A 21,388-nucleotide genomic window follows, 5' to 3' on the forward strand; every position below is an offset into this window, starting at 1 on the left:
GGAGAAAAGAAGACTGCGAATCATGCGTCGGAGGAAGAGACGGTAGTGGATTCATCCGATAAATGCACAGAGATTTACCCTTGGCGTGTTTTCTACACTGTATCTGGAATTGAGGGATAATCCGGACAAGTTCTTCAATTATGTGCGCATGAGACAGGACTTGTTTGAGATGTTGGTGGAGCGTGTCGGAGCGCTTTTCTATTTCACCGGCGAAGCGTTTGATGGTGACCCTTCGGTAAGTTATCTATTTTTTTAAAAGTTTTCTGATTCTGCAGACTTTTATTGTTATGTTATTGCTTGTAGTTTGTATTAATTTTACTTTTTCCCCTTTTTTTTTAACAGATTCCTGGCAACTGGAGAATCCTTCACCTCCCTCCATTACCAATTCCGGCTTGGGATATCGACAATATCTGGAATTGTCTAACAGACCTGCCGGGCATTGTGGGATTGTCTACACGATGAGTACATCCCACAGCCAACACAGGAGAGGTGGCTGGAGATTGCGGACAACTTTCAAGAAATTTGCCAGTTTCCAAATTGTGTTGGTGCAGTTGATGGGAAGCATATACGGATTGTGAAACCTATTGGATCTGGATCAGAATTTTTCAACTACAAGAAATTCTCCATTGTATTGATGGCCATTGCAGACTCAAAATGCAAATTTATTGCGGTCGACATTGGTGCGTATGGTCGATCCAACGATTTGCAGGTATTCAAGATGTCGGCAATGGGCCGTCGTTTGTATAGAGACAATTTTGAGTTCCCACCTCCAAGACCACTCCCTGGAACAACAGGCCCACCAATGCCATTTGTGTGTGTTGCTGACGACGCATTTCAACTCTCCAAACATCTTCTCAAGCCCTATGGAAGTCATGGATTGCCACACACCAAAAAAATCTTTAACTATCGCTTGACAAGAGCGCGAAGAGTGGTCGAGTGCGCTTTTGGGATTTTAACTGCAAAATGGAGAGTGCTGTTAACTGCCATTAAAATGAAAACTGAGACTGTGGATGAGGTGGTGAAGGCATGTGTAATCCTGCACAATTTTGTACTTTCAAAGGAACCTGTTTCCATGGAAGAAAAGTGTTCGGAGTACTGTGTCAGTGTCAAGAATGATGGACACATTTGCGGATTATTTTCTGTCACCAGAAGGAAGAGTTCACTGGCAAGATGACAAGGTATTATTTTTTTTTTTTTTTTTTATACCAAGGTTCCTTTTTTGGATAAGAAAAACTTTTGTAATTTTTCCTTTTTTCTTTCATAGTTTTTGATACCTTTATACCAATTGTGGGTAATAAGTGTTGTTTTTTACCTTTACACCACCGGTGTACTTTGAAATTTTACCAAGTGTTGTGTTTTTTTTTTACCTTTACACTACCGGTGTACTTTGAAACTTCACCAAGAAGTAAAGAAAAAAAGTAAACTACACAATAAAATTGTTTTGAAACAAAAACATGTTTATTTTTGAACTTTTTTCAAAATTATATACTGTTTATTACTAATTTTTTGAGAACTTATTTTACTAATTTTTTCACAAAATTACAGATGCTGGTACTGTTGGGTGGAGATATCATCGGAGGTAACAAGGTTGACCACATCGAGGGGGGGGGGGTGGAGGACTGGGAACGGAGTTGGTGAGGATCAGAAGTGGAAGGGTGGTTGAAAACATGAGGTTGGGATGGGAGTTGAACAGAGGATGTTTGTGGGAACATTGAAGGTGTGTGTGGGGGTGGGTATGGGGAGGGCATTGGGGTATAATGCAATGGGGAAGCTACGTACTGGGAAGAATGGAATGGGTAACTAGAGAAAGGGGGAGTGGTGGTGGGAGGAGGGATGGTGGTGGGAGGATGGACAGTGGAATGAGGTGCATGGGTAGAATGGGATGCTTTGGACACTGCAGCCACTAGAGCATTGTGACAGGCTTGCATCACATGCATCTGCTGGTGAGTGTTTAAACCTTCCATTTGCCGGACAACTGAATGAAAAAAAATGTTTTGGCGTCTGGTTTGACTCTGCATTCAACCGTTCCATGTAACTTCTGAGTTCCATGATGCTTTGATTGATCATGTTCAACCCAGAAGTTAACTGTTGCCCCAAAATACGGAATGCATTCTGAACGGTTGAATTCAGATTCAACCAGTCAGACAAGGTCATCCTTTCCTGATCTCTCTGACGCTGCCGTCCAGAACCAAAAGTTGGTCGAGATGTTGCGGCAGTGTCAGAGGGATGGGGTAAAGGGAACTCTAAATAGTCACCAGCAGCTTCATGTGATGAAGACTGCCCTGATGCTCCAGTGCTGGTGGAGGGGATAGAGGGACGAGACAAGAGGGAAGGTACAGAGGGGTCGGATACCTCAATGTGGTCCCCGATGGCGGTCTCCGAAGGGATCCCTCCAGAGGGAGGCAACTCAGAAGCAGGCTCCCAAGTGCTGCAGATGGTGCTAGAAAAGAGAAAAAAAATATATTTCATTTAGCATTGCTGAAAAAAAAAATTTGGTGAAACATTTGTACAACAGAAATGGTGTGTGGAATATTTACCTTCTGCTCACCATCATTGACCGGAGGAACGACAGGGCTCTGTAATGTTTATACGGGGTGCTCCTGCGTCCTCTCGATCCACTCGGGGCCTGCATCTCCTTTTTGAAGTCCCTCTTGAAGCGATCCCTGAGCGACCGCCACCGTATGATAACCCTGTCACCTGTGAAGGGGGAAAAAAAAAAAAAGTGGTTAGTATTAAAAACTTCACATGCTGTAATATTAAGTTCCTGAAATTGGAATACTTACGCACAAAATCCCTGGCCCTCACATCGAGCTCCTCCTAGTTGTCTACAAGCTCCGAAGACACCTCATCCCATAGCCGTCGGGTGGTTGGTTGGTCGGCATGGAAGCGGTTTCCCATGTTCTACAGCGGCTCCCGTGGTTGCACAGCCTCGATGAGGGCGTCCACATCAATGATTATCCCCTCTTCCACTGGTATTTGGGGAGCACGCTGTGAAACCTGTGGAAAAAAAAAAAAATTATTAAATTGAAACACATGAGCTTAATCAATCAACCAAATAAAGGGTTACTTACTGTTCGCGGACCACCAGAGGCATCACCTCTACGACGCTGGCATGTCCTGGGAGTCGCTCTAGTGCGGGCACTGGATTGTGAAGACTGTTAAAAAAAAAAAAAAGTATGTGGTTGGATGGATGTGGAGTTGTGTGTGCTGTGATGAATGTTTTTGTTGGCTGTAGCATTTTGTATGAATGTGAGTTTTTGTATGTGCTAAACTTACACTCTGCGCTCCCCCTCCTTGCATTTCTCTACCCTGCATGTCTCCTCCTGCAAGCTCCTCAGATTCAGCTTCCTGTGAAAACAGAATACATGCATATAGGGTTACAAAAAAATTTAACAGTAAAATAAGATTAAAAAAAGCCATTATTTATATTACCTCAGTTCGCTGATGATGTGAGGGGGAGCTCCCAGAAGAAGACATTATTTGGTCTGCTGCGGTCTGGCTGCTCTGCTGCGGCCTGGTGGGTATACTGCGGTACTTCCGAAACGGATCTGCAAGTATAAATATAATTTTAATAACATAAAAAAAAAAAAATCTTCATTGTTATTTAATGTGTGGAATTCCATGAAACTCACTGACAGTATACCCACATTTTTAAGTGCATGTGTGTAAATTCCCTAACAATCTCTCACTGAGAGTTACTGTGATTGGATGTGTGTAATTCCCTCAAACTCTCACTGAGAGTATACCCAAGTGTTTGTGTGTTAATTCCCTTAAAATCTCACTTGAGAGTATAACCACACTTGTATACCAAATACAAATACACTTAAATACACTTAATTTTACCTTTTTTGCACATAAGAATATTTTACCTGGTTTTAAAATAATACTACGGTCAATTTTTATAAACAGTTTTTATTAATTTTTTTTTAAATTTATTTTTTTTTCACAAGTAGTAGCTACTCTGCTCTTTATTTTAAATACCACAATAAATGAAAAATAAAAAAAACAGAAAACATACTACAGTTACACCACATACAATACACATAACACAATCACAGCACAATTGCAAATAAAATTACAGTACTATGAAAATAAAATGCAGTACCCATGCAACAGAAAAACAATTAAAGTATGAAAAAAATAATAAAAATAAACACACACAGACATGCAACACTGGGAGGCCACGAACATACATAATAATAATAATAATAATAATAATAATCTTTAGCGCCAACATATTCCGCAGCGCTTTACAGTTTAACAGTTTCAAAACACAAGCCATAAGTAACAATGTTAACAATACAATAATTAAAGCAAAATAAGACGAAATAAGATGACCCTGCTCGTGAGAGCTTACAATCTACAATGAAGTGAGGGAGATACAAAGTACAGGTGCGTATTTACAATTGTATATTTACAATGAAGGTCCAGCCATCTTGAGGGAGTGAAGGATGGAAGATATAGTGAATGGGCTACACACGCACACTTACACATAGAATGACTTTGATTAGTGAACGTGATAAGCCCCTCTGAACAAATGTGTTTTGAGGGAGCGCCTAAAACTATGCAAATTGTGGTTAGTCCTAATTTCTTGGGGTAGAGCATTCCAGAGGATAGGAGCAGCACGGGAGAAGTCTTTAAGTCGGGAGTGGGAGGTACGGATTAGTGCAGAGGTTAGTCGAAAGTCGTTTGCATAGCGCAGCGATCGGCTAGGCCGATAGACAGAAATGAGGTAGGAGATGTAGGGGGGTGCCGCACCGTGGAGAGCTTTGTGGGTGAGAACAAGTACTTTGAATTGGATCCTATAATGAATGGGCAGCCAGTGTAATGACTGACGAAGAAAGGACACGTCAGAGTACCGATTAGCCAGATGGACAACCCTGGCTGCTGCATTAAGTATGGACTGGAGAGGGGATAGTCGAGTGACGGGGAGGCCAATTAATAGAGCGTTGCAGTAATCCAAACGGGAGTGGATCAATGCTACAGTGAGGGTTTTTGTTGTTTACATGGTGAGAAAAGGGCGGATTCTAGAGATGTTCTTTAGGTGTAAGTGGCAAGAGTGGGCAAGAGATTGTATATGGAATGTGAAGGAGAGATTGGTGTCAAACATAACGCCTAGACAGCGTGCCTGCTGCCGGGGTGTTATTGTGGTACCACCCACGGAGAGGGAAATGTCCGATTTAGGGAGGTTAGTAGATGGGAGCAGAAGTAGTTCAGTTTTGGAGAGGTTGAGTTTCAGATAGTGGACATGATATTGGAGACTGCGGACAGACAGTCACTGGCGTTCTGTAGTACAGAGGGGGTAAGGTCGGGGAATGACGTGTATAGTTGTGTCATCAGCATAAAGATGGTACTGAAAGCCAAATCTGCTGATGGTCTGCCCAATTGGGGCTGTGTAGAGAGAAGAGAAGGGGGCCAAGGACTGAGCCCTGAGGTACCCCGACAGCAAGAGGAAGAGGAGATGAAGTGGAGTCAGGGAACGAAACACTGAAGGAGCGGTCAGAGAGAGGAAGAGAACCAGGCGAGAGCAGTGTCCTTAATGCCTAGTGACTGGAGCCTAGAGAGTAGTAGATGGTGGTTAACAGTATCGAAGGCTGCAGATAGGTCAAGAAGAATGAGCAGAGAGTGGTCACCATTACGTTTTGCTGTCAGAAGGTCATTGGTCAGTTTGCTGAGTGCAGTTTCAGTCGAATGTAGGGGGTGGAAGCCGGACTTTGAAGGGTCTAGAAGGGAGTGAGTGGAGAGGTAACGGGTAAGACGGGAGTAAACTAGGCGCTCCAAAAGTTTAGAAATGAAGGGGAGATTGGAGACTGGTCTGTAGTTGTTTTGCAGGATGGGTCGAGAGCGTGTTTCTTTAGTAATGGAGTAATGATGGCGTGTTTGAAGGAGGATGGGAAAATGCCCGAGGAGAGTGAGAGATTAAAGATTGTAGTTAGGTCGGTTGTGACGAATGGAGAGAGAGACTGGAGGAGATGTGAGGGAATGGGGTCGGTAGTGCATGTAGTCGGACGAGAAGAAGAGAGGAGTCTGGAGACTTCTTCTGTGATGGGATCAAATGTGGAAAGTGAGCCAGGGGAGGTGCAGGAAGGGATGGGAGTCACAGCACTTGGTGGTTGGGAGCAGATTTCCTGATGGATATTATATATTTTTTCTGTAAAGTGGGAGGCCAGGTCATCAGCACAAATGTCTCTGATAGGGGCTTGTGCTTTTGGCCTGAGGAGGGAGTGAAAAGTGTCAAAAAGTTTCTTGGGGTTGTTGGCTAGTGAGGAGATCAGGGTGGTGAAGTAGGTCTGTTTGGTGAGGTGAAGGGCAGCGTTATAGGTTCTTAACATAAATTTGAAGTGGATGAAGTCTTCTGGTGTGCGGGTTTTTCGCCATAGGCGTTCAGCACTCCTAGAGCATCGCTGGAAAAGTTGAGTTTGCGATGTGAGTCAGGGATGTTTAACTCTGTGCTTGGAGGTTCTGAGGGTGAGGGGAGCTGTTATGAATGAGTCACCGGAGGAGGAAAAAATAAAAATGCAAGCTAAGTCCAGAAAACCGGAGAGGTTGGTAGCTAGCGGATTGCAGACCCCTGATCCTATTCAAAACAACTAACAGTAGTCGTGGAGCGTTCCTACGGTGGTCCTAGACTCCTCTTCACAGCCAGAGAACTAAATAAGCCTAAAGAAAGAAAGGGGAAATCTAAACTGCCCCAGAGCGGACCCAAAAGCAATATACAGCCCCCAACATGTATTGTCGGTGAAAACACAGACAGAAAGACAGGCAGAGCAAACGATGGGGCCCAACTAACTAGATAGGAAAGGACAGAAAAGATGCTGGCTGCAATTCGCAAAAACCCTACCAAAAATGTCCCAACACGTCTGATAGGAAAAATGGCCCTGAAGTCACTAGACTTCAAAATCCCTATATCAGCACTCCTATATATTCTGAAGACAGAGCAAAAGAGATTTAACCGATCAGGGACAAAAATGGAAATTCAGCAGAGCCCCAGCCGGGGCTGGCAGAACACAAAACTAAGCAAATCAGACAAAATCTCATGGAACAATAACAGAGCAAAACTTAGCTTTAGAAGACTGGAACTGAACTGGAGGCCAGAGCTCAGAGCAGAAAAATCACCAGCAACCCTACAGGGCGTCGGCTGCCTTATATCCACTCAGAGATTCCGGATGTCCTATCGCAATCCACCTGTTCAGTTGACAGGTTTCTCCCATCCAAATCAGTTTCACCACCACCTTTCACCAGCAGAGGGAGTTCATCGGACATCAAAGGTGGAACGAGAAAATGAGCTCACATCAGTACCTCCCCCTTGAGGAGAGGTCACCGAACCCTCATCCACGCCACCAGGCTGATGAGGATGGGCCCGATGAAAAGCACAAACCAATCTTTCGGCATGAATATCAGATGTAGAGACCCAAGAATTAGCCTCCTGGCCATAACCCTTCCACTTAACCAAATACTGGAGTCTCCGTCTAGCCAGACGAGAATCCAGTATCTTCTCAACCTCATATTCCACATTACCTTCAACCAATACAGGGTCAGGAGGTGCCACCACAGGAACTACTGGCTCAACAAACCTCTTCAACAGAGACTTATGAAACACGTTATGGATCTTAAATGTAACAGGAAGAGCGAATCGAAAAGAGACCGGATTAAGAATCTCCAAAATCTTGTAAGGTCCAATAAATCTAGGTTTAAACTTTGGAGAAGCCACCTTCATAGAGATATTCTTTGACAACCAAACCATATCACCCACCTTAAACCGGGGACCAATGGTCCTATGCCGGTTGGAAAACCACTGGGCCTTTTCCTGGGAGAGAGACAACTTATCCACCACTTGGTCCCAAATCTGGTGCATTCTCTCCACCACAGTGTCAACACCTGGGCAGGCAGAAGACTCCACCTGCCCTGAAGAGAATTGAGGATGAAACCCAAAGTTACAAAAAAAAGTGACATTAAAGTGGCAGAAATAGCTCTATTATTTAAAGCAAATTCGGCCAAGGGCAAAAATGAGACCCAATCATCCTGATCAGCAGAGATAAAACATCTCAAATAAGACTCCAAAGTCTGGTTTGTTCTCTCCGTCTGCCCATTGGTCTGAGGGTGAAACGCAGAGGAGAAGGACAACTGAATTCCCAGCTTGGAGCAAAAAGTCCTCCAAAATCTAGAGACAAACTGAACTCCTCTGTCAGATACAATGTTCTCAGGAATCCCATGCAAGCGAACCACCTGTTGCAAAAACAAGGGCACCAACTCTGAGGAAGATGGCAACTTAAGGAGTGGTACAAGATGGACCATCTTAGAGAATCTATCACAAATCACCCAGATAACAGTCATTCTCTGAGAGACAGGCAGTTCAGAAATAAAATCCATTGAAATATGGGTCCATGGCCTCCTGGGCACCGGCAAAGGCATCAACAACCCACTAGAGTGAGAACAAGGTTTAGACCGGGAGCAAGTCCCACAGGACTGCACAAAATTCCTGACATCACGAGATAAGGCGGACCGACTCACCAAATCTCTAGTACCAAAAATACCTGGATGACCAGCCAATGCGGAGCAATGAACTTCAGACATCACTCTCTTCCACCACTGGTCAGGAGCATACAATTTTCCAATGGGACAACGCTCAGGTTTGTCCTCCTGAAATTCTTCCAGAGCACGTCTTAAATCGGGCGAGATGGCAGAAAGAACTACCCCCTCACCTAAGATGGTAGCAGGCTCGGTCACAATAGGAGAATCAGCAAAGAAACTCCTAGAGAGGGCGTCTGCCTTGACATTCTTAGTGCCCGGAAGAAAAGAGACCACAAAATCAAAACGTGTGAAACACAAGGCCCACCTAGCATGTCTAGGATTCAAGCGTTTGGCCGACTCAAGGTAAATCAAATTCTTGTGGTCAGTGAGGACCACGACTTGATGTCTAGCTCCCTCCAACCAATGTCTCCACTCCTCAAATGCCCATTTCATGGCTAACAGTTCCCGATTCCCCACATCATAGTTGCGTTCAGATGGGGAGAACTTTCGGGAAAAGAAAGCACAGGGATTCATTTTAGATGTTACCGGATCTTTTTGGGACAAAACAGCTCCTGCACCAATCTCAGAAGCGTCCACCTATACCTGAAACGGGAGTGAGACATCAGGTTGCCGCAAAACCGGAGCAGAAGTGAACCTCCGCTTCAGGTCCTGAAAGGAAGAAACAGCCTCTGGAGACCAATTCGGCACATCAGCACCCTTCTTAGTCATATCAGTCAATGGTTTGGCAATACCAGAAAAATTATCTCTAAATTTACGATAAAAATTAGCAAAACCCAAAAACTTCTGGAGAGCCTTCGAAGTGGGCTGAATCCAATCATAAATGGCCTGTACCTTGGCCGGGTCCATTTCAATAGTTGACGGAGACCAAATAAATCCCAAAAATGAAATCCTCTGTACACCAAAAAGGCATTTCGACCCCTTAACATACAGGGAATTCTCCCACAAAATCCGGAACACAGTCCGAACATGTTCCACATGAGAATCCCAATCCCTGGGAAAGATCAAAATATCATCCAGATAGATGATCAAAAATTTATCCACAAAGTCCCGGAAAATATCATTCATGAAGCACTGGAAGACAGAAGGGGCATTAGTGAGCCCAAAAGGCATCACCAGGTACTCAAAATGTCCCTCCAGAGTATTAAACGCTGTCTTCCATTCATCCCCATGCTTAATGCGAATAAGATTATACGCCCCCCTGAGGTCAAGCTTGGTAAACCAGCAAGCACCTTTAACTCTGGAGAATAGATCAGAAATCAGGGGTAACGGATACTGATATTTAACAGTAATTTTGTTGAGGGAGCGATAGTCAATACAAGGCCTTAATGAACCATCTTTCTTGGCCACGAAAAAAAACCAGCACCCAAGGGTGAAGAGGATGGTCTAATATGACCCTTCTCCAACGACTCCTTAATATAAGATCGCATAGCCTCATGCTCGGGTACAGATAAATTGAAAAGTCGACCCTTGGGAAATTTACACCCAGGGCTCGGCTCAATTGCACAGTCATAACTCCTATGAGGAGGCAAAGACGCAGGCTTATTCTCACTAAATACATCATAAAAATCAGCCAAATAGTCAGGAACATCTTGCGACTGGGGAGAGGTGGAGAAAACAAGAGTGTCACTAAGAGCACACTGACAACTCCAACTCACCACAGACACGGGTTTCCAATCCAAAACTGGATTATGGATTTGCAACCAGGGAAACCCCAGAACAATGGTATCTTGCAAATTATGCAACACCAAAAATGTGCAACTTTCTTGATGGTCTGGGGCGACCCGCATTACCACCTGGGTCCAAAACTGAGGTTTATTCTTCACAAAAGGAGTAGCATCAATACCCCTCAAAGGGATAGGCGTCCGCAGAGGTGTCATAAAAAACCCACAACGTTTAGCAAAATCCAAGTCCATCAGGTTCAGAGCCGCTCCTGAATCCACAAAAGCCTTAGCGGAAAAGGTGGACAGGGAGCAGATCAGAGTAATTGCCAGGAGAAAAAAAGGTTGTACACCACCCACAGCAAATGTGTGTGCAAAACCTTTCTCTCGTTTAGGGCAGACAGAAATAACATGAGAGGCATCTCCACAGAAAAAACACAGCTTATTACGCCTTCTGAACTCCTGACGTTGCGCCCTAGACAAAACTATCACATTGCATAGGTTCAGACATTTGTTCAACAGGTGGCAACATTTCTCTTGTAATTTTACGTTCACGTAAACGCCGATCAACCTGAATGGCTAATGACATAGAATCGTCAAGACCAGAGGGAACAGGAAATCCCACCATAGTATCTTTTACGGTTTCTGACAAACCCTTCCGAAAGAGAGCTGCCAAGGCACCATCATTCCAGATAGTAAGGACCGCCCACTTTCGAAATTTTTGACAGTACATCTCTGCAGAATCCTGACCCTGGCTCCATGCCAACAGGGCTTTTTCAGCTTGATCAATATCATTAGGTTCATCATACAACAACCCCAAGGCTTGAAAAAATGCGTACATTAGTTAGAATAGGATCATCAGGTGTCAAACGCCCAATCCTGGGGATCGCCGCGCAGCAAAGAGATGCCAATTTTAACCTGCTGCGCAGAGCTCCCTGATGAGCTAGGCTTCAAGGCAAGAAATAATTTACAATTATTCTTAAAATTCAAAAATTTAGACCGATCCCAAAAAACACATCAGGAGTAGGGATCTTTGGTTCAGCAGCATGTGAATGAGCAAGATAGGCGGAAATTCCACACACTTCAGCAGCGAGCTGCTCCACACGATCAGACAATTGCTTAATCTCCATTAAGAAAAAATTCCTCCTACGGCCCCAGAGAAAAAGAGGAAAAAATATACATTTAAAAAAAAAAAATTTTGACACTTTTCTTTTTTTTTTTTTTTTTTTTTTTTTTTCTTTTTTACAATTCCATCCTGCTATTGAGTACCCTAGAATCTGCGGTATGGCTGGTGATTCTGTTATGAATGAGTCACCGGAGGAGGAAAAAGCAAAAATGCAAGCTAAGTCCAGAAAACCGGAGAGGTTGGTAGCTAGCGGATTGCAGACCCCTGATCCTATTCACAACAACTAACAGTAGCCGTGGAGCGTTCCTACGGTGGTCCTAGACGCCTCTTCACAGCCGGATAACTAAATAAGCCTAAAGAAAGAAAGGGGAAATCTAAACTGCCCCAGACCAGACCCCAAAGCAATAGACAGCCCCCAACATGTATTGTCGGTGAAAACAGATGAAAACACAGACAGGCAGAGCAAACGATGGGGCCCAACTAACTAGATAGGAACGGACAGAAAAGATGCTGGCTGCAATCCGCAAAAACCCTACCAAAAATGTCCCAACACGTCTGATAGGAAAAACGGCCCTGAAGTCACTAGACTTCATAATCCCTATATCAGCACTCCGATATATTCTGAAGACAGAGCAAAAGAGATTTAACTGATCAGGGACAAAAATGGAAATTCAGCAGAGCCCCAGCCGGGGCTGGCAGAACACAAAACTAGGCAAATCAGACAAAATCTCATGGAACAATAACAGAGCAAAACTTAGCTTTAGAAGACAGGAACTGAACTGGAGGCCAGAGCTCAGAGCAGAGCAATCACCAGCAACCCTACAGGGTGTCGGCTGCCTTATATCCACTCAGAGATTTCGGATGTCCAATCGCAATCCACCTGTTCAGGTGACAGGTTTCTCCCATCCAAATCAGTTTCACCACCTCCTTTCACCAGCAGAGGGAGTTCATCGGACATCAAAGGTGAACGAGAAAATGAGCTCACAACAGGGAGCTACTTGGTCAAGGGTGCTTCTAAGAGTGTCATTGTAGTGATCAACAGCCAGATTAGGACAGGAAAAAGAGATTTGGGACAGTGATGAGTGTAGGGAGTCTGAGGGTTAATGGCTTGTAGATTTCTGACTGTGTGGTAGGTAGGAGTCTCCACCTGCCGTCCTTCTGTGTCTCAGAGGTTGAAAGCTGCGAGAGGCCTAGAGAGGTGGTTAGTGATAGAAGCTGGGATGCAGATGTGGAAATAGGGCTGTTAATGGGGATGTTGAAGTCTCCCAGGATAAGGGTTGAAAGTTCTGAGGACATGAAGTGCGGCAGCCAGGCTGAAAAGTGGTCAAGGAAGTGGGTGGGTGAGCCTGGGGGCCGGTATATGACCGCTACTCTGAGGGAAAGGGGACGAAAGAGCCTGATGGTGTGGACCTTAAAAGAAGGGAATAAGAGTGATGGAACTGGGGGGAATGACCTGGAAAGTGCATTGTGGGGACAGGAGTATGCCAATTCCACCACCATGTCTGTTTGTGGGTCTCGGGGGAGTGGGAGAATTGTAAGCCACCATAGGAAATAGCAGCAGGAGAGGCAGTGTCAGAATCCTGAATCCAGGTTTCAGTGAGGGCCAACAGATTAAGAGTTGTTCAGAAAGTAGTTGTGTAGGAAAGGAAGCTTGTTACAAGCAGACCGTGGATTCCAGAGGGCACAATTAAAAGATGGAGATGAGGGAGTGCAAGTAATATTAATAAGATTATTATGGTTTCGATATGAGGTAAGGTAGGGGTTGGGGGAGATGTCCCCTGAAATCAGTAGGAGTAGGAAGATAAAGAGCAAATAGTTGGAATTGTAAGTAGTTTTTTTTCTGCGATGTGTTTGGGCAAGATGGGCTGAGGTTTCTCAGGAAGGTGAGGAGTGCATGGGAGCTGTACATGGGAGAGGTAAGTATAGAGGGGCTGATGTGTATGAGTCGTGATGGAGGGGGGATAGGGTGGTGAGTGTGGATGGCAAGGGAACACAGGAGGATTAAAATAAAGCACATGGTTAAAGGGGAAAGCAAAGTGTGGGTTACCTGACTCCTGCCCTGACTAACTGCCATGTATAACTACCGTTTTCATGATGCTTAGCTTCTGTGATGCTTTGCTTATGGGATGCTTGCGAGCTGCACCCCACACTGTGTGCTTCCCCTTAGGAACTACTACATATATAGGCCACACTACAGGGTCAGGAGAGAGGGATTGTGGGAGCTGGTTGGGTATAATTTGGCAGCTGGGGCCAGCACACCAGGGGATGGTTAGATGATCAAAGGCACTAAACCATGCTGTGTCAATATGCTATAGCGCCTTCCACCTGATAAGATCTAGAGAGGCCCCAGTCATGGATCTAAAGCAGTAAGTATTACATACAGTGCAACAAATGAATTATACCAAAGCTTTAGCAAGCACATTAAAATATGCTGCAAAATGGTAAAGCAGCAAAAGTACAGAGTTGTACCATTTGGATATATTGCAGCAGAGAAATAGAGGCAACAGAGGTGGGAAGTTGTACCATTCAGGCTGCTTGCTAGCAGTGAATGGAGTAAATACATGCAGGATGGCTCAGTTCAGCAGGAATGCAGACCATACACACGCAGGCCACACATACAAACACGCAGGACAGCCACAAACACACAGACATGCCCCACACAAATAGATTTTATACTCACACAATTGCAGGCTTTGCTGGCAGGCTGTTGGTGCTGGCTGGCACTGGCAGGCCTCTCGGTCCTGGCTTGGAGCTGGGCAGGTGCTACCAGGCCTCTTGTGGTGGCAGGCCTCTTGGTGCTGGGCAGGCGGGCAGGCAGGCAGGCTAGGCTGTCTCTTGTCTCTTCTGGCTGGTGCCGGATGTCTGGGCCCAATGAGTCATTAGCCCACCTTTTATATAGTTTTTGGACTATCTGGAAAAGTATCTTTTTTTCTGAGCATGCTCAGTGCGAAAAAGCGGATTCCGCAAAATAGCGGATCCGCCGCCCATAGGCGGCCATTCTATCAAATGGCGGACGACAGCGGATCCGCCGTCTCCCGCCATTTTGACGGCGCCAAAAAACGTTGCAAAGTCCGTTCTCCTCAGACACAATCCGCCAAAAATATGGCGGATCCACCGAATAACGGACGTAACGGAAGAACCATCTGCCAAAATCCGCCACTAATGTATCTCAATGGAAAAAACGGCGGATCCACCACAAGAAAAGCGGATCCGCCATTTTCAAATTTTGGCGGATTTTGACTGATGGTAAAAAACTGATGTGCGAAACAGGCCTTAGAGCTGAAAAAAAGGCTTAAATTACTGAGCATGTAAATAAGGATCTGCATATCAAAAACTCCTAAAGAAATAAAGTGCCTAGTGCTGATAGTGTCTAAAGGTACTGTCACACTAAGCGATATCGCTAGCAATATCGTTATAACTTGTGACGTTACAGCGATATTGCTAGCGACATCGCTGTGTCTGATACCTACGACCCGCTCCCCCGCTGGTTATCGCTGATCGCGCGAGAACGTCTAGGACTGTTTCTCGTCGTCAGCTTCCTGCGGCGCTTCCTGTGGAGAGACGAGCGACGAGCGTGGAGCCGGGCGGGAGGACGCAGGATCGCCTAGTGTGACAGGTAAGTAGCGACCCCTGTCCCCAGCGATGTCGCTGGTGAGATCTGCCTGTGTGGCACCTCACTAGCGACCACTTAGCGATGTACCAGCGATCCTGACCGCGTCATATCGCTGGTCGGGATCGCTGGTACATCGCTAAGTGTGATAGTACCTTTATGCAAACTACAAATGTGTCTTTGATAAACTTTCATAGTGTAACAATCAAAATGGCTGGCGCCTCAGACATAGCCGCAAGTAACAATGGGAGCAAATAGGAACAGCAGATTATTCAGTAAGGTGACAAGTGTGCATAAGTAAATAAAGGGAGTTTGACCTAATGAGGCAGTGCAGGTTCCTGACTTGCGTTTGGAGTGCACCTTCTTCCTGGGGGAGATTCTTGATGCCTTTCAGTATGCTTATATTATTCATAGATGTACATTATTTATTTTTGGCATTGAAATTATATTTTCTTGGCAATGATTTGGCTATTGTGCTTATAAATGTTTTCTCCTCTTTTTATGACACTTGTCTAGTGCGATATGGGTTCATGACCTCATGTAGGCAGTATTTCTTTATGTATTTGTCTTCATTTTTACTTTTTTAATTATTTGTCAATAAAGGTGTAATTTTTATATTTTTTTATGGCTTATGCTTCCTTGTTCTAATAGGATTAAAGCCTCTAACACCAAGTTCATGTCCCATGGGGGAACCTTCGGAATTGAGACTGGTCTGGATCTTACACAGGATTTTATAAACCTTGACACCCACTTATTAGCAGCAAGTTTACAGCTGTACAATGCACCCAAGGCAGACACCTGGACCTCAAGGGTGCTAGTAGCTAACCCCAGTTCAAACCACGACTGCAGAAACTCTAAGCTCGCTGATCGCTGGTCTCCCACCTGCCACACACAGCGATGCGTGCTGGCCAGCGGGAGACCAACGATCAAAAAAATGTCCAGGCCATTCGAGCACGATCAGCGATACCCGGCGAGGGGGTCGGTCGCTGATACCTGTCACACACAGCGATATCGCTGGTGAGATCACTGTTGCGTCACAAAACTTGTGACTCAGCAGCAATTTCGCCAGCGATCTCACCCTGTGTGACGGGGGCTTAAGATGGGACCGATCAGAGGTTTTTGGCCTAACGGCTTTCTTAAAAATTCTAGGAATTTACTCCATGTTCTGCTGTAGTTCCTTGTAGTTATGGGTTTCCTACTCTTCAGCAAGGTGGAAACTAGCCCTGGTGAAAACCCCCTGTTACTCAGTAGTGCCCTTTAAAATTCCACGCTGCTAGATGGAAGCCCTTTACGTGGGTGTGGAATATTGGCCCCTGATTGAGAAGGTCTTGAATCTGCGGCAGGATCCATGGGTCTGATAGAGACATTGTCCTTAATAGGGAAAACTAACGTCATTTTGGCCAGAAGGGGGCAATCATAATCACTCTCGCTTGATCCCTTCTGATTTTTCTCACTACCGCTGGAATCATGGCTATTGGAGGCAAAGTGTAAGCATTCTTGAAGTTCCAGGGAATCTGTAGGGAGTCTACAGAAAACGGGTTTTCCCTTGGGTTTAGAGAACAGAACTTTTTTTTACCTTCCTGTTGTTTTTGTTGGCAAACAAATCTATTTCCTTTACTACTCATAGATGGACTATGTGCTGGAACACCCTGAGGTTTAGGGCCCGTTCCCTCTGCTTTACTCTGTTGCAGCTTAGGAAGTCTGCCTCGATATTCTCTGTCCCCCTTAGGTGTAGTTCCATAAGGGACATGATGTTGTCTGACATAAGACAGACGTCGCGACCCAGGAGGAGAAGGAGAAAGTTTTCTAGATGCATTTCTACCATCCACAGTTCCTTTAGACCTTTGGATTTGTTGAAGACTCCAGCTCCTGAGGCACCCAGGACCCATGAATCGCCTGACCTCTCAGGTGTGCCCCCCACCCTGAGATGCTCGCGTCTGTCATGATTACATCATTTACCGGCCTTTTCCATGGAACTCCTGATGTCAAGTTTGCCCTGTCTGTCCACCATCTGAGGGAGTCTCTGACCTCTGAAGAAAGATCCCTTCTAAACGCTCTTTTAGCGATCTTTGTGCGGACAGTATCTCCAGCTGCAGCTGCCTGGTAAGGAATTTGACCCCTTTTGACTGCTGGTATACAGGACGTTAAGGTTCCCAACAGGGACATTTGCTTTCCTCAGGGTCATCTTTGGGAGTTCTATGGCTGCCGAGGTTAGTTTTACCACCTTCTCTACCTTGTCTTTGGGCAAGAAACAAGCCTGCAGCTCGGAGTTCAGGACAAGGCCGAAGAAGGTCTGTACCCTTAGGGGTTGCCGCCATCCAGCCCAGATCTTGTAAGGTCACTTGCAAATATATAAGCCGCGGAGACACCATCACATGTTTCTCAACGCAGGCAGTGACTAGCCAGGTCTTTCACCGGGAAGGAACAACCACAGGAAGGGCAGTCTCCAGTGAAGGAAACCACCTATGCCAAAACATGGTATCCATCCACAGACAGCTGTTTCGGGGTATTGCCCCTCATCAGTGTGGAGTAGGAAACTGGCTAGTGGGAGCAATGCCTAGTAACAGACCATGAAAAGAGGAGGATGAATGACCTCATGGAGATCAACATCCGACACTGCGGAGACACCATCACGTGTTTCTCAACGCAGTGATTCTAGAGCACTGCTCCCATCCCTTATGGGAAATATGTAAAACATGCAAATATATAAGCCGCGGAGACACCATCACATGTTTCTCAACGCAGGCAGTGACTAGCCAGGTCTTTCACCGGGAAGGAACAACCACGGGAAGGGCAGTCTCCAGCGAAGGAAACCACCTATACTATGGGAGCAATGCCTAGTAACAGACCATGAAAAGAGGAGGATGAATGACCTCATGGAGATCAACATCCGACACTGCGGAGACACCATCACGTGTTTCTCATCCTCCTCTTTTCATGGTCTGTTACTAGGCATTGCTCCCACTAGCCAGTTTCCTACTCCACACTGATGAGGGGCAATACCCCGAAACAGCTGTCTGTGGATGGATACCATGTTTTGGCATAGGTGGTTTCCTTCACTGGAGACTGCCCTTCCCGTGGTTGTTCCTTCCCGGTGAAAGACCTGGCTAGTCACTGCCTGCGTTGAGAAACATGTGATGGTGTCTCCGCGGCTTATATATTTGCATGTTTTACTTATTTCCCATAAGGGATGGGAGCAGTGCTCTAGAATCACTGCGTTGAGAAACACGTGATGGTGTCTCCGCAGTGTCGGATGTTGATCTCCTTGAGGTCATTCATCCTCCTCCTTTCTTGTAAGGTCACGGACACCTTTCAACTGCGTAGCACAGTGCTCCTCTGATCCTTCTTTTTTTTGAATCAGATCTTTTTTATTAAACATTCAGGAATCAATACAGAAAGAATATGACATCTTATATAGCTAGTAAAATTTACATTGAGAGCAAATATTATTTAAAGGGTAAAACTCTTCCTGTGTAAGAATAAATAAAAAGAAGAAATCTCAAAACACAGATATTTGCATAAAATTGAGCCTATAAACAACATGGCTCCACAAATAAACAAAAATCAAAATTATACATCAGTGCCTCATTTCAGCGGGAAAACCATCCCCGCCAGCCGCGCCACTCCGCATCATATTTCGCCCCCCCCCGCCCCCCACGGATATCAGGTCCAATCCACCCCAGCTCCCTCCCACCGTGCCACTCAAAATCTACTTCGCCACAAAGGGCACTAGACTTTATTTTCACCCCCCAAGCATCCCCTCATCGCAAGCACAACAGCAACTGGTCCAACATAGCATCCCGTACCAGTGCGCCCGAGGGGAGACCCGGTGACTCCATCCATGGCTGCCAAATTTTGTAAAACTTTCTTAATGCATTTCTTTTTAAATAAGCCCCCCTTTCCAATCTGATGACATTATTTAGTTTATTTTTAAGCTCTGACAATGTTGGTGGCATAGGATCCAACCAATGATATGCAAGTATCTTTCTTGCCTGATACAGGATGCGTGCTATTCCCAGGGCCACTGCAGAGTCCGGGTCAACCCCCTCCTCCCACAAATTCAACAAACATAGACGAGGTGACGGTCGTATTGTGATATGGTATACTTGGGCTATGAGTCCCAGGGTCTGCCTCCAGAAATCCCCAATGTGCCCGCACTCCCACATAACATGCATCAAGTGGGCATCATCCTGCCCACACCTAACACATTGTGTATTGGGCCTAAGTCCCATTTTAAATAATAAGCTGGGTGTTTTATATACCCTGTGAATGAGATATATTTGCGAAAGCCGCTGGCACTCAGAAACCGCCATTTTAGGGACCTGTTCTAGAATATCGGACCACTGGTCCTCCGTCAGGGGGCCAACGTCCCGTTCCCACTTATTCTTAGCAGCAGTCAGTGGATATGTCTCCAGATGGGCAGGTAATAATCTTTTATATAATTCAGAGATAAGTCCCCTAGAAGACTCAGATGTAAGTAGCATATGTAGTGTTTGATTATGTGTCACTATCACCGGATTTGTCCTTCTCTGTTTTTCCAATGCATGTCTTAGCTGTAAGTACTGATAAAAGAAGACGTGCGGGAGGTGAAATTCTGTTCTCAATTGTTCAAAACTCTTAAGAGTATTATTTTGCAAAATTTGTGACACCAGATAAATCCCTTTATCTTCCCATCTTCCGAACCCCACCAGCTTTTTGATCTCTTGCAAATCCGGGTTTCGCCACAATGGCCACAATTCCGTAGGCCCATTTATCTTCAAAAGAGACTTACCCCTATCCCACACCTTGAAAATCATAGCCAACGTGGGGTATCGTGCCCCATTTATCTGCCGTCTTCCCACCTCCAACCGGCACCCTGGATATTTCCATACCGATCCTTCCCTCACAATATCACCACCATTGTCACACGCCCCGTCTCTACCCCAACCCTTAAGATGTTGCATCTGGGAGGCTATAAAGTATATGAATGGGTTTGGCACCGCCAATCCTCCCTCCTCCTTCCCTCGCTGCAGTATCTCCAAGCGAATCCTAGCCTGTTTTTTCTTCCAAATTAATTCCCGGAATAATGTATTTATTTTTGCAAAAAAGTCCCTACAGATCCACACCGGAGAATTATGTATCAAATATAATAATTGTGGCATCATTACCATTTTGATTAAGTTAGATCTACCAATATTCGACAACGGCAGGCGACACCAAGTATGTACTTTTGCTCTAAATCGCTGCAACAGGGGCTCCAGATTCAGAGCCCGAAAATCCTTCGGGGCAGGACTAACAATTATACCCAGATACCTAAACCTCCGAACTACAGGGACCGGTATCTGCAAATCTGAGAAATCCGCCGGGAGAGGGTCTATCGGCATTAAAGCTGATTTGGACCAATTAATCCGAAGACCAGACCTCAGCCCAAATTCTCGAATGACCTCCATTGCCGGCAAAATCGAGGAATGTACCTTATCTAAATACAGAAGTAAATCATCCGCGTACAATGATATCCTCAACTCCACAGTTCCACATCTGAATCCCATTATTTCTCTGGACTTCCGAATTGCAACTGCCAATGGCTCCACCGCAGTAGCAAATAGCAAGGGCGAGAGCGGGCACCCCTGTCTAGTACCTCTCCCAAGAGGAAAAGACTCAGAGACCCTGCCATTAGCCCCAACCTTCGCCACCGGCGAGCCATACAACAGCCTCACCCAATTTATAAATCTGTGTCCAAAGCCCATTTTCCGAAGTACCGCCCACAAAAAACCCCACTCCAAACTATCGAACGCCTTAGCGGCGTCTAAGAACAAAATTGCTCTTCCCCCCAACTCCCCAGAACTATGTTGAATCCCCAAGTATAGTTTCCTAAGGTTCATAGATGTGGCTCTGCCTGGGATAAATCCCGTCTGATCCTTCTGTATAACAGATGAGATAACTCGGGACATCCTATTGGCGAGTACCTTGGCCAATAATTTAACATCTGTTGATAATAGGGAAATCGGGCGATATGAATCCGGAACCTCTGGATCCTTTCCGGGCTTTAATATTAAAACTATCAAAGCTTCCCTCATAGATGGCGGGAGGACCCTCTGCCTTTCAGCCTCTTCAAATACCTTAAGTAGCTTAGGTAGCAGTAAGGGTGCATAGGTTTTGTAAAACTCGCCAGGCAGGCCATCCATTCCTGGAGCCTTTTCATTTTGCATCTGACCAAGCGCCTCCTCCAACTCCTCCAACAGGATGTCCCGATCCAATGAATCCCTATCGCTATCAGCCAATGCAGGGAGAGAGAGAGCATCCAGGTACTGCTCAATCTCAGTCTCCGTGAGACTGCAATCTGATGTGTATAGTCGCATATAATACCTCCTTATCTCACTCACTATGTCCGCACTGTCTGTCACAGGACCACCCGAGTCCGTTTTTAGCCTATTGATATATGAAGATCCGTCCTGTGCTCTAATGACCGTGGCCAATAAATGT

General features: G+C 45.4%; 1 protein-coding gene across 9 annotated transcripts in view; it reads left to right on the forward strand.

The window, feature by feature from the left end:
* Positions 1 to 21,388, forward strand: part of CCDC127 (coiled-coil domain containing 127) — a 138,959-nt gene that overhangs the window by 46,652 nt on the left and 70,919 nt on the right. For 3 of the 9 annotated variants that reach the window (XM_073587720.1, XM_073587718.1, XM_073587721.1), the window contains one exon: positions 3,438 to 3,517. The exons of the other annotated variants lie outside the window; for them this stretch is intronic. The gene's annotated coding sequence lies outside the window, so the exon portion shown is untranslated. The remainder of the gene's footprint in view (positions 1 to 3,437; positions 3,518 to 21,388) is intronic. 9 annotated transcript variants of the gene reach the window in all.

The sequence above is a fragment of the Dendrobates tinctorius genome, unplaced genomic scaffold (assembly GCF_039654945.1).
Source record: "Dendrobates tinctorius isolate UK_male_01 unplaced genomic scaffold, ASM3965494v1 ptg000102l, whole genome shotgun sequence".
NCBI lineage: Eukaryota > Metazoa > Chordata > Amphibia > Anura > Dendrobatidae > Dendrobates > Dendrobates tinctorius.